The following is a 10083-nucleotide window of genomic DNA, read 5'->3' on the forward strand; positions in this document are numbered from 1 at the left end:
TTGACATTCTGCTCTAAAGGCGTATCCATAGGCTTGCAATCAGCCATACCATATTCCTGTAACATGTCATGAGCATACTGCTTCTGTAGCAGCCATATGCCTTGAGGTGTAGAGACAACCTCAATCTCCAAAAAATATTTCAGCTCTCCAAGGTCCTTGACCTTAAATTCAGCCTGTAAACATGTCTTTATTTCAGCAATCCCATTTTCATCATCTCCTGTAATGATTAAGTCATCAACATAGACAACTAGGAAAACATAGCCACTATCTATCTTCTTCACAAACAGACTATGATCAGTATCTCCCAATCGGAAACCATGTTACTACAAATAACTGCTGATGCGAGCATTCCATGCTCTGGGTGCCTGTTTCAGCCCATATAATGCCTTTTTCAGCCAACATACATGTGCTGGAAATTCTGGATGCACATAGCCTTCAGGCTGTTCCATGTAAACCTCTTCCTATAATTCTCCATTGAGAAAAGCATTATTTACGTCCATCTGCCATAGTTTCCAGCCTCTAGCTGTTGCCAAAGCAATCACAATTCTAACTGTAGCCATCTTTGCTACAGGGTTGAAAGTCTCCTCATAATCAAGACCATACTGTTGCGCATACCCTTTTGCAACCAGCCTGGCCTTGTATCTTTCCAATGATCCATCTGATTTACATTTCACCTTATACACCCACTTGCATCCAATAGGTGTTTTGCCCTCAGGCAACTGTACCAAATCCCATGTACCATTTTCAGCCAAAGCTGAATATTCCTCATCCATAGCAGCACGCCAATTCTCATCTGCAGCTGCCTCATCAAACTTACTTGGTTCTCTAAAACCTGTTACTTTTGTCATATAAGCATAATGATGGGTTGAATATCCAGTGTAAGTATACCTATCAACAGGTCGTCTGACCCTCTCTGATCTCTTGAGCTGTGGCTCACTATGAGCTTGCCTCTCATGAGGCGGCACATAACGGCTCTGCCTAGCACCTGGCGTCATAACAGACGGAATCCCCAATTCACTGTCTAAGCTGTCATTGATAGATGAATCATAACCTGCAGTGAGTGGACCTGTTACATCTTCAAAAACCTTTTCTTTTCCCTTATCTGTTCTCCCCCTCATTGACATATCCGTGTGAGTGGATGCAGTAGTGCGACTTCGCAATCGTCCTGTCCAAGGACTCACTGTAGATGATACATCACCTATCTGACCACTCATGGAAGTACTCTCTGCAGGAGTATTTTTAGCATGACTCATAGTGAGTGAGCCATCAATAGGCACTGCAACAAGATTCCCATACCAGGATGGTAACTCATCAAATACCACATCTCTGCTTATGAGTGTCTCATGCGTAGAAGGTACATAACACTTATAAGCTTTCCATTCCTGTGCATATCCTATAAACACACTTTTCACTGCCTTAGGATCCAATTTCTTCCTCTTCTCATCCGTTATATGCACATATGCAATGCTGCCAAATACCTTCAAGTGCGAAATATCAGGTTTATGACCATACAGCCGTTCATACGGAGTGACATCATGAATCCCTGCTGTAGGGGTTCGATTCAGCACATAGACAGCAGTCACCATTGCTTCAACCCAATACCCATTTGGCAGACATTTTTCATTCAGCATAGCTCTAGCTGACTCCATCAAAACCCTGTTTTTCCTCTCTGCAACACCGTTTTGCTGCGGTATATAACTACATGTGAGCTGTCTTCTGATCCCATATTTAGCAAGATACCTGTCAAAGTAATTTGAGACATATTCACCTCCTCCATCTCATCTCAAGCATGATATGTAACAGCCCAATTCATTTTCAGCATGTTTCTTGAAGTCTTTGAATGCATCAAACACATCATCCTTATGCTTCAAAATATAAAGCCAAGTGTACCTACTGAAATCATCAATAAATGAGACATAATACCGTGCACCGCCAAAAGAAGCATTATGTGAAGGACCTCGGACATCAGAGTGCACCAACTGTAAAGGCCTAGTGTTGTTTTTTACATGTCTCATGAAAGGAAATTGTGCCTGCTTTCCAAACTGACATGCAGGGCATACATGACCAAAATCATAATACTTGAATTTAGGTAATCCAAGTACTACTTCCTTCTGCTGCATAGATTTCAGCTTTTGTACATTGACATGTCCAATCCACTTGTGCTAAATCTCTACATCCCGAATGGCACTCTCATCATGAGCAAACATGGCTGCCTTGAGTCCCGGAATGGTCGCATCCAATGTAAACATCCTACCATCCCTTCTGCCCTTGGCAATTAACTTGCAGCCATTTCCATACTCCTCAATGAAACACCCATCTTTGTTAAACCTCACTTGCAAATTCTATTCTGCCATTTGACCCACAGACAACAGATTCTTTGTTATGGTCGGTACATGTAATACATCATGTAGGCCTTTCTTTTTGCCATCAGGCATCATAAGAGGAACAATCCCTTTATGCTTTATGTCATGTTGGGTGTCATCCCCAGTACATACATGACCATGTGTACCTGCAACCATCTCATCAAACCACTCTCCATGCGGTGTCATGTGGTTTGACACTCCAGAGTCAATGTACCATCTGTCATCTCTATCATGTCTCGATGCATTTCTGGATACATGCTGCATGGCAAAGAGTCTATCAATTGGCTCATCATGAGCACCACTGGAAGATGCATAGTGCCCATGCTGTCTGCCCTTTGCCTTCATATCTCCTTGCTTCTTGTAACAATCCTTTGCAATATGCCCATACCGACCACAATAATGGCAATCCTTGTCCCTGTTGGACTGATCACATGACTGCCATGAACCAGATCTGCCACCTCTACCTCGGGGTGATCTCCCCCTGTCTCTAAACCCGCCAGATCCATGCTGGCCTTGTGTATTTGCACCATGCCAATTACTCTACTGCTACTGCTGTCCATAAGCATTACGAGTGTCACCACGACCTCGAAATGAACCACGACCTCTAGATCCTCTGCCACGCTGGCTAGAGTATAACACAGTGTCTCTACTCTGAGATGGACTTGAACCTGTATTCAAACCAAGTTTGACTTCCTCATGCAGCAACAAGGCAACTAGCTCTTCCCAATTAGGGGGCTCTTCTCTGACAGAAATGGAAGTGTCAAAAGCTTTGTACTCTTTACCTAAGCCATTCAAGGCAACAGCAATCATATCATCTTCTGATACACTTGAGCCAATGGTAGCAAGTTGATCAGCTATGGTCTTAATCTCCATGGTATACACCTGGATGCTCTTGCCATTCCTAGACATGTTGTTGAACTGCTGTTTCAACTAGATCTTCCTTGCATGTGTCATGGTTCCATAACTTTTCATCAGTATGTCCCAAGCATCCTTCGAAGTCTCACATCCAGTGATTTGAATTACCATAGCATCAGATATACATAAAGAAAACCAATGCATCACCTTGCATGCTCTTTCATTCCATAGCCTGTAGGCTCTTTTCTGTTCATTTGTTGGATTGTGTGTAGGCAACTCAAGAGCGGCCTCATCTCCTATACATAGATCCCAATAACCTCTGCCAACCAGAAAGTTTTTCATTCTGAATTTCCATAATGCAAAGTTCTTGTTGTCCAACTTCTCTCCAACTATCTGAGTGATATTGTCAGTCCCATGTGCATTAGCCATGATGCAATAGACTATCTATCAAGTGCCTGGACTCCCTACAGACCAATAAGTATGACTGACCAAGTTCACTCTGTAACAGTTTATGACAGTTTTCTGCACTAAATTGCAGAAAAAAATAGGGTATTTCAGCCCATGACACCCCAGAACGACCCACAAACAACTGGTCTCAACTGTAGATATAGCTGTCAATACATAAGCTATGTGTTTGCTTCAGCTTAAGCTTCTATAACCTCACTGCCAGGGTACATACATGCAGTCTGAAAACTGTAAACTGTGAGTAACCAGCAACAATTTCAAGTCCAAAACTGAGTGGTAATCATGTCATACATGTTCCAAAATCTCCCAGGTAGCTGCTAATACATTTGGCAGTCAAGACATGAGCATAGAGGCACAGAACAGTGCATAACCAGCACATACAAGTGTCAACAAATTTAGTTGCAGGTTGCAATCAACCAAAATTTAGCATAACAAGCTCCAAGCAGCTCCAAAATGTCTTCCAATCATGTCATACATTTACTTTTTGTTAACCCCAACATGAAGAAAGCAAAAGGAAGTGGAAAAGACGCAGGGCAAAGGCGGAAAAAAGGTAGCCCAACTGAAGAAAGAAAAGGAGAAAAGGCCAAAAGCGCAAGGGCAACCTTAAAAGTCCAAGGCAAATACAAAAGGGGAAAGGCGCATTTTTAAATAAAAAGGCGCACCCTGAAATCTTGTAAAAGAGCATCGGGCTCTCACCCGTGCAATTTGTAAATGTAGATGGGCAGTGAAAAGGAAGCTAGGAAGATAGAAGGACAATGGAAAAAAGGGCCTAGGCTATGGCCGGCCATGTAAAAAGGGGAAAAGGGGATGACCACCCAAAAGGGATTTAGGGTTTTGTATATAAAGTTGAAAAGTGAATGAGAAGCTCATTCTTTGGTGTGTGGCAAAAGGAGTCTTCTTCTTCCTCTCTTCTTCTCTCTTTCTTACTTGTGTGTGCTCTTGAGAGAGGGAGTGTGAGAGTGTGAGGGAGTGAGTGTGTGTGAGAGTGAGGGATCAAGAGGGTGAAGCTCTTCACCATCTCCTCTCCTCTTCTTCTCTTCTCTTCTCTTCTCTTCTCTCCTCTTGCGTGCGCGGCTATGGGGGATGGAGTTTGGAGATGGAGGAGGCTTGAGGATGCTTGAGCTAGCATCTAGGATCCTGGAGCTACCAGAGTGCAAGAGGGAGGAGGGTACTCGATCGAGCATCAAGGTAAGCTCACTACACTTGTAGGATCGACGGCGCATCGGCTAGGTGAGAGATAGTCATTAGAGCTCGCTTGTAATGCTTGAAACAATAAGCGGTCCGTGGGTCTTGGCAGTTGAGTGAAAGCTCCCACATTTTGGTTCCGTTGCCAGGACCAACGGATTCAAGCTTGAGCACTTGCGCGCCTCATATCGAGCATCGAAGTAGGGTATTCATCCCCGAAACGGAGCTTGAGATAGGTAGGAAGTTGGGTGTTTTCGATCTTCAGAACAGGTAAGTATTTTGGGATATTCTGGTTGTTGATGATTGGAAAACATGGAGAAACTAGTTCAGTGTTTTGCTTTTAATTTATGTTGTGTTTAGGGTAGATTAACAGTAGGAAATCACACACGAAGAGGCAGAGGGTTGCTGCTGTGAAACAGGGAGAAAATCGTAGAAAACAAGGGGAAAAATGGAGTAAATGCGAAGGTAACTGCATAGGAAATGCCAGGAAAGGGATCTGTAGTGTTCAGGGAAGAACCAGCAGGGTATAAATTCTGGGAGGGCAAGAGAACCCCCATTTCCAACCAACGGAGAGAGAGAGAGAGAGAGAGAGAGAGCGAGTTTGGCAACCGTCCGATCGACCAAGGCACGGAGGACATTCCGTTCGGTGATCCCCACGTAACCGATCTCCCCCTCACCACTCCAACTCCATCGCTCGTGAATTTCGTGGTCAATAGTAATAGACATCTGGAGATATTTGGGCGAATCCGTGTGCGCAAGCTCATCGGACCGGCGGACTCGGACGTCCAACCCAGTGTCCGATTCCCATAATCGGACACTCAGACAACCGTTCGATCGGAACAACCTGTCTGACTACTAGAATCGGACCAACCCGTCCGACTCGGACGCTTTGACTTGGATCCACCCTGTCCAATCGGACAAATTAATACACGTCACCAATCGGACCACCTGCCTAGTCCGATTCCCGGAAATCGGACCCGCCCATAATCGGACCACTAGGATCGGACACTCGGACCAATCTACCCGACTCTAGAAATCGGACCACCCTGTCCGATCGGACCATTCGAACGAATCGGACCACCCAAAATCGGACCAGCCTAGAATCGGACCCCCCTTGTCCGATTCATCGAACACTTGCCTGGCCGATTTTTGAGAATCAGACACTCGGACCTTGAGACTGCCACTCAGCCCTGATATAATTGGACCACTGGTAAATCGGACGTGCGATTCCCAGAGTCAAACCAAAACAAAAACCTGACCCATCCAGGGACACATTGGGGCGCTCCCCAGCGACCCACCCCCGCGTGAACAACAGGAAGCAGCACAAGACCCTAGAACCCATAGAACGGCTAGGACTGGAGTAGCAAAGCCTATCAGGCCCGAAACGAGCGAGAGTGAGTGAGACGCCGGGGAATTGCTCGCAGCACTCATGTTGAATTTCCGCACTTGAAGTACGCTTAGGAAAGCTGAAAGCCTGATTGAGCACAAGTGCACAAGAACCAACACACTCACGAGTGATCATAAGTTGAGCACTGCATTCAAAAATTAAAGGAACTCACTCAGATAAATCGCCCAAAAAACCCACCAATAGGTGAAGACCCAAGGTGTAGGCAAACCGCGAAGCGTAGGGTAGAATCAAGCAAGGAGCGTCAACGACAAGGATCTGTCGCACGAGCGGGCGCAAGAATTCAACCATGACAGAGGGAGGCTCATACCATCGGTTTACAGGGGAGCTCGATGTGAGCGCATTCCCAGACGCTATACAGCAGATGGTGAGCAGTTACGATGAGCATGCCCGGTACGAGCACCGTGGCAAGATGGCAGATGCAATCATTGCGGACCTAGAGGAGGAGAGAAGGCTAGCCCGCAAGGCATTGCAGGGCATAGCTGAGTATAATAGGGACCAACAAGCCAGGAGCCTAAGGCAAAGCATGGATCTGCATGAGGTGCAGCGAGTGCTGAACTTGGCTGGCCGGAACCGGACAGACCAGGAAAGAGTACTAGAGAAAGACCTGATGCTGGGCGAGCTCCTCATGAAACGGCTACTCGATAACACCGCGATAGAGCAGAGTGCCACTGCGCTAGCAACATCGCTACTTGCAGGGTTGGGGGCAAACCAGGGCTCAAAGAGCCAAGCCAAAATACCTATTGTCGCCAAGCAACTCGACAAGTACCAGCCACCTGACGACCCGTACAACTTCGTCAGGCAGTTTGAGCAAGTCTGCGAAGCCAATGGCCTCAACGACCAAGCTCAACGTTCGCAAGCATTCGGACTTTGCTTAAGCGATAAGGGTAGGACGTGGTATACAAGCCTAGATGCCATAGAACAAGCCAACTTCAATAACCTCAAGGACCTTTTTGTCAAGAGGTTTGCCGAACCCGGATACTCTGACAACCTGCTAGTACGCCTGATGAAAGTCAAGCAAAAGGAGAAGGAGGGCATCCGCGACTATGTGACCCACGTGAGAAGCCTCCTTAAGAGAATCCCCTTAGGCGAGAGACCGACTGACAGGGCAGTATCGACTGTATTCATCAGCGGAATTCGAGATGAGGAATTGTACAAGGCACTGGCACGCAACTCAAGCTTGCAACGAGACGTGGTGGCTAGGTTTTTTGAGGAAGCCATCAGGGTCGATGACCAGCTGAAAGAGCGGAGCTCTAGGAGCTCAAACCTAGAAGAAACCAACCCACGGAGTTTAGAGCGAACGTCAACCTCTAGCGAGCAATCAAACCCATCATCCCAAGATAAGGAAAAGACCACTGAGACGGACCACGGCTTGGCCGAGGTCAAGACAGAATTGGCCAAAATACAAGACATGTTGAGGTGACCGACGCGTTCGCACGTCCAGTGCATGTACTGTGGAGGAAACCACCTACCAGCAGAGTGTCAAGACCCTAGATCAAGACCCTGCGCTAACTGCGGTAGGTTCGGCCACGATGCCGCACACTGTAGACTACCACGAAGACTACCATACACGCAACCCTATGGCCAGCCTTATCCGGCTAACAAGCCACAGCCATTCTTCAGACGCGGAGCCCCGCCAGCCCTACCTGCGCCTAACGATATGAAACCAGTTGTCCCTAGGCTGGACATAAATCCTACCGGCATTCCGAGACCGCCTGGTCCCTATGTGACCCACCCACCGAGCGACGCTCCCATACACTACGTGGAGGAGCCCAGTGACGAAGAGACCTACATATACCCTTACGTCTCGCATGATGACGAGGGCAATGCGGTCCTCATGGACTATCGACCCGTGCTGGTGATGGCATTAGGACGAGGAAGGGGTAGAGGCCTAGGAGGGCAGCCACAGGATCCGGTCACTTGTTGGACGTGTGGACATCCCGGTCATGTTTCATCGCACTGCCCCGAAAGAGAGTAGCAAAACAGGGACAAAGCTGACCAAAGGTGCGCAGAGTGCGGAATCACCCATCTTTTCATAGATTGCCCAAAACGGAAGTCGCCCTCCAGTTCAGCTAATTTGCCATCAGTCCCATTAGGGCTGTTCGGTGTTGAAAACCCTGATGGGGAGGCTACACCTATTCCCTTGCGAGTTATGACCCGAGCACAAACGAAGCAGGCCGGCATCTCTCTGCCAGGACCTAGCAATCTTGACGCAACCTTAGTAGGAAAGAAAAGCAATAGGTGGAAAAAGAAGAGACCGGAGGCTAAGGTCGCACTAAAAACTGACAGTATTACGACCTTACCTCATGGGAAGAAAGTCTCAGAGGCGGAGGCAGAGACTTCAGCCCCTAAAACAGCCCAAAAGGGAAGCGCTAAGGTAGGGGAATACCCACACCCCAAGTGGCAATTAGAGGCCATAAAAAAGGTGAAAGAATGGGTGAAGAGGCTCAACAGCACCTCAAGGATGTTGAACCCATCACGGAGGATGAGATCGATGATCTCTCCAGCATAAGCACCCCAATATCACCGCCTCAACCTAAGTCGGCCGAGGCTACAATGCCACAAGCAGTGCCAGTGAGGCCAAGCCTAGACGCAACAAAGCGGCAGATCAGCCACGGCCATTGGCCTGGACAGTCTAGGCTAAAGGAAGGACGAGTGTTTAGCAATCTCCTGACCACGCTAGTGACCACCCCTGTAGCTAGTGACCACCCCTGTAACGTTTGGCCTGGGAGATCTGCTTAAGCAGCACCCTACCCTATGGCAAGACCTCAAGCAGTGGGTTGAGGGACTGCAAGAGCAGGCCCCGGCAGATCCTCAAGACCAGGATGCGGAAACACAATTGCCAAGTTTGACGCTACACTCTAGGCCTAAATCCTTGCACGTCAACGCCTTTTGGGAGGGCTCGGAGATGCACGCAGTCCTGCCGGTCCTAGCCCTGGGGGACGCAACAAGGAAGGGAATTGTAGACACAGGAGCTGGGGTCAGTGTGCTTAGCCATGCAGTGCTGCAGACATGGGGAAACCCGCCTGTCGAAGCTGCTCGGTTTAATGTCACGCTAGTAAATGGTATGCGAGTGAAGCCTTTCGGGATCTTGAAGAATTGGCCAGTAAAGATTGCAGGAGTCCAGTTCTCTGTCGACTTTATAGTCATGAAGGGAGTGGACTATGATATCCTATTGGGTTGACCCTGGATGCGTAATGCTAGAGTTATCAAAGATTGGGGTAACAGCCTGATCTTCCTTGGCAACCGAACTGACGCCATGAGAATAGAGATGGACACTTGGAAGACCTTTCCAGTCGACCTAGATGCCATCTCTACTATGCTCAAGGGATACACTCAGGACAAGGAACCCTATGGGTCCTTAACTAAGTATATCCCACGCCCAGAGGACGAGCGGGATTGGATGCACGTTCTCGCTACACTTGACCTACCGTTCTCAGACCATGAGGAGTACGAGTAGGCTGTCAAAACAATTGGCAAGCCAAAAGAAACACTCCCTACACCTATCTACATGATGGCAGCAAGCCTCCATGAAGGGCCTAAGCCTATCATCTTCCAAGTTCCTACCAACAAGAGGGAACTCCAGGGAATACTGGAGCACTTAACGGACCGACTGGCAGGCAACACAGCCGCCAACCTCAAGCCACTCCAAGACCTCTTGGAAGAGTTCGAGTGGAAGTGGACCAGGGTACACGAACTGAACCTCAGGTATAACTGGGCTGTGGTTCCCGACCAACAAGACGAGGCAGAGCAAGCCTTGGGAGACGATGAGCAGCCGAGCGATAAAGATTCCTATGATGAATACAAAGA

The sequence above is a fragment of the Lygodium microphyllum genome, chromosome 9 (assembly GCF_053477565.2).
Source record: "Lygodium microphyllum isolate KBCC chromosome 9, Lygodium_microphyllum_v1.1.10, whole genome shotgun sequence".
In the NCBI taxonomy this organism is placed as follows: domain Eukaryota; kingdom Viridiplantae; phylum Streptophyta; class Polypodiopsida; order Schizaeales; family Lygodiaceae; genus Lygodium; species Lygodium microphyllum.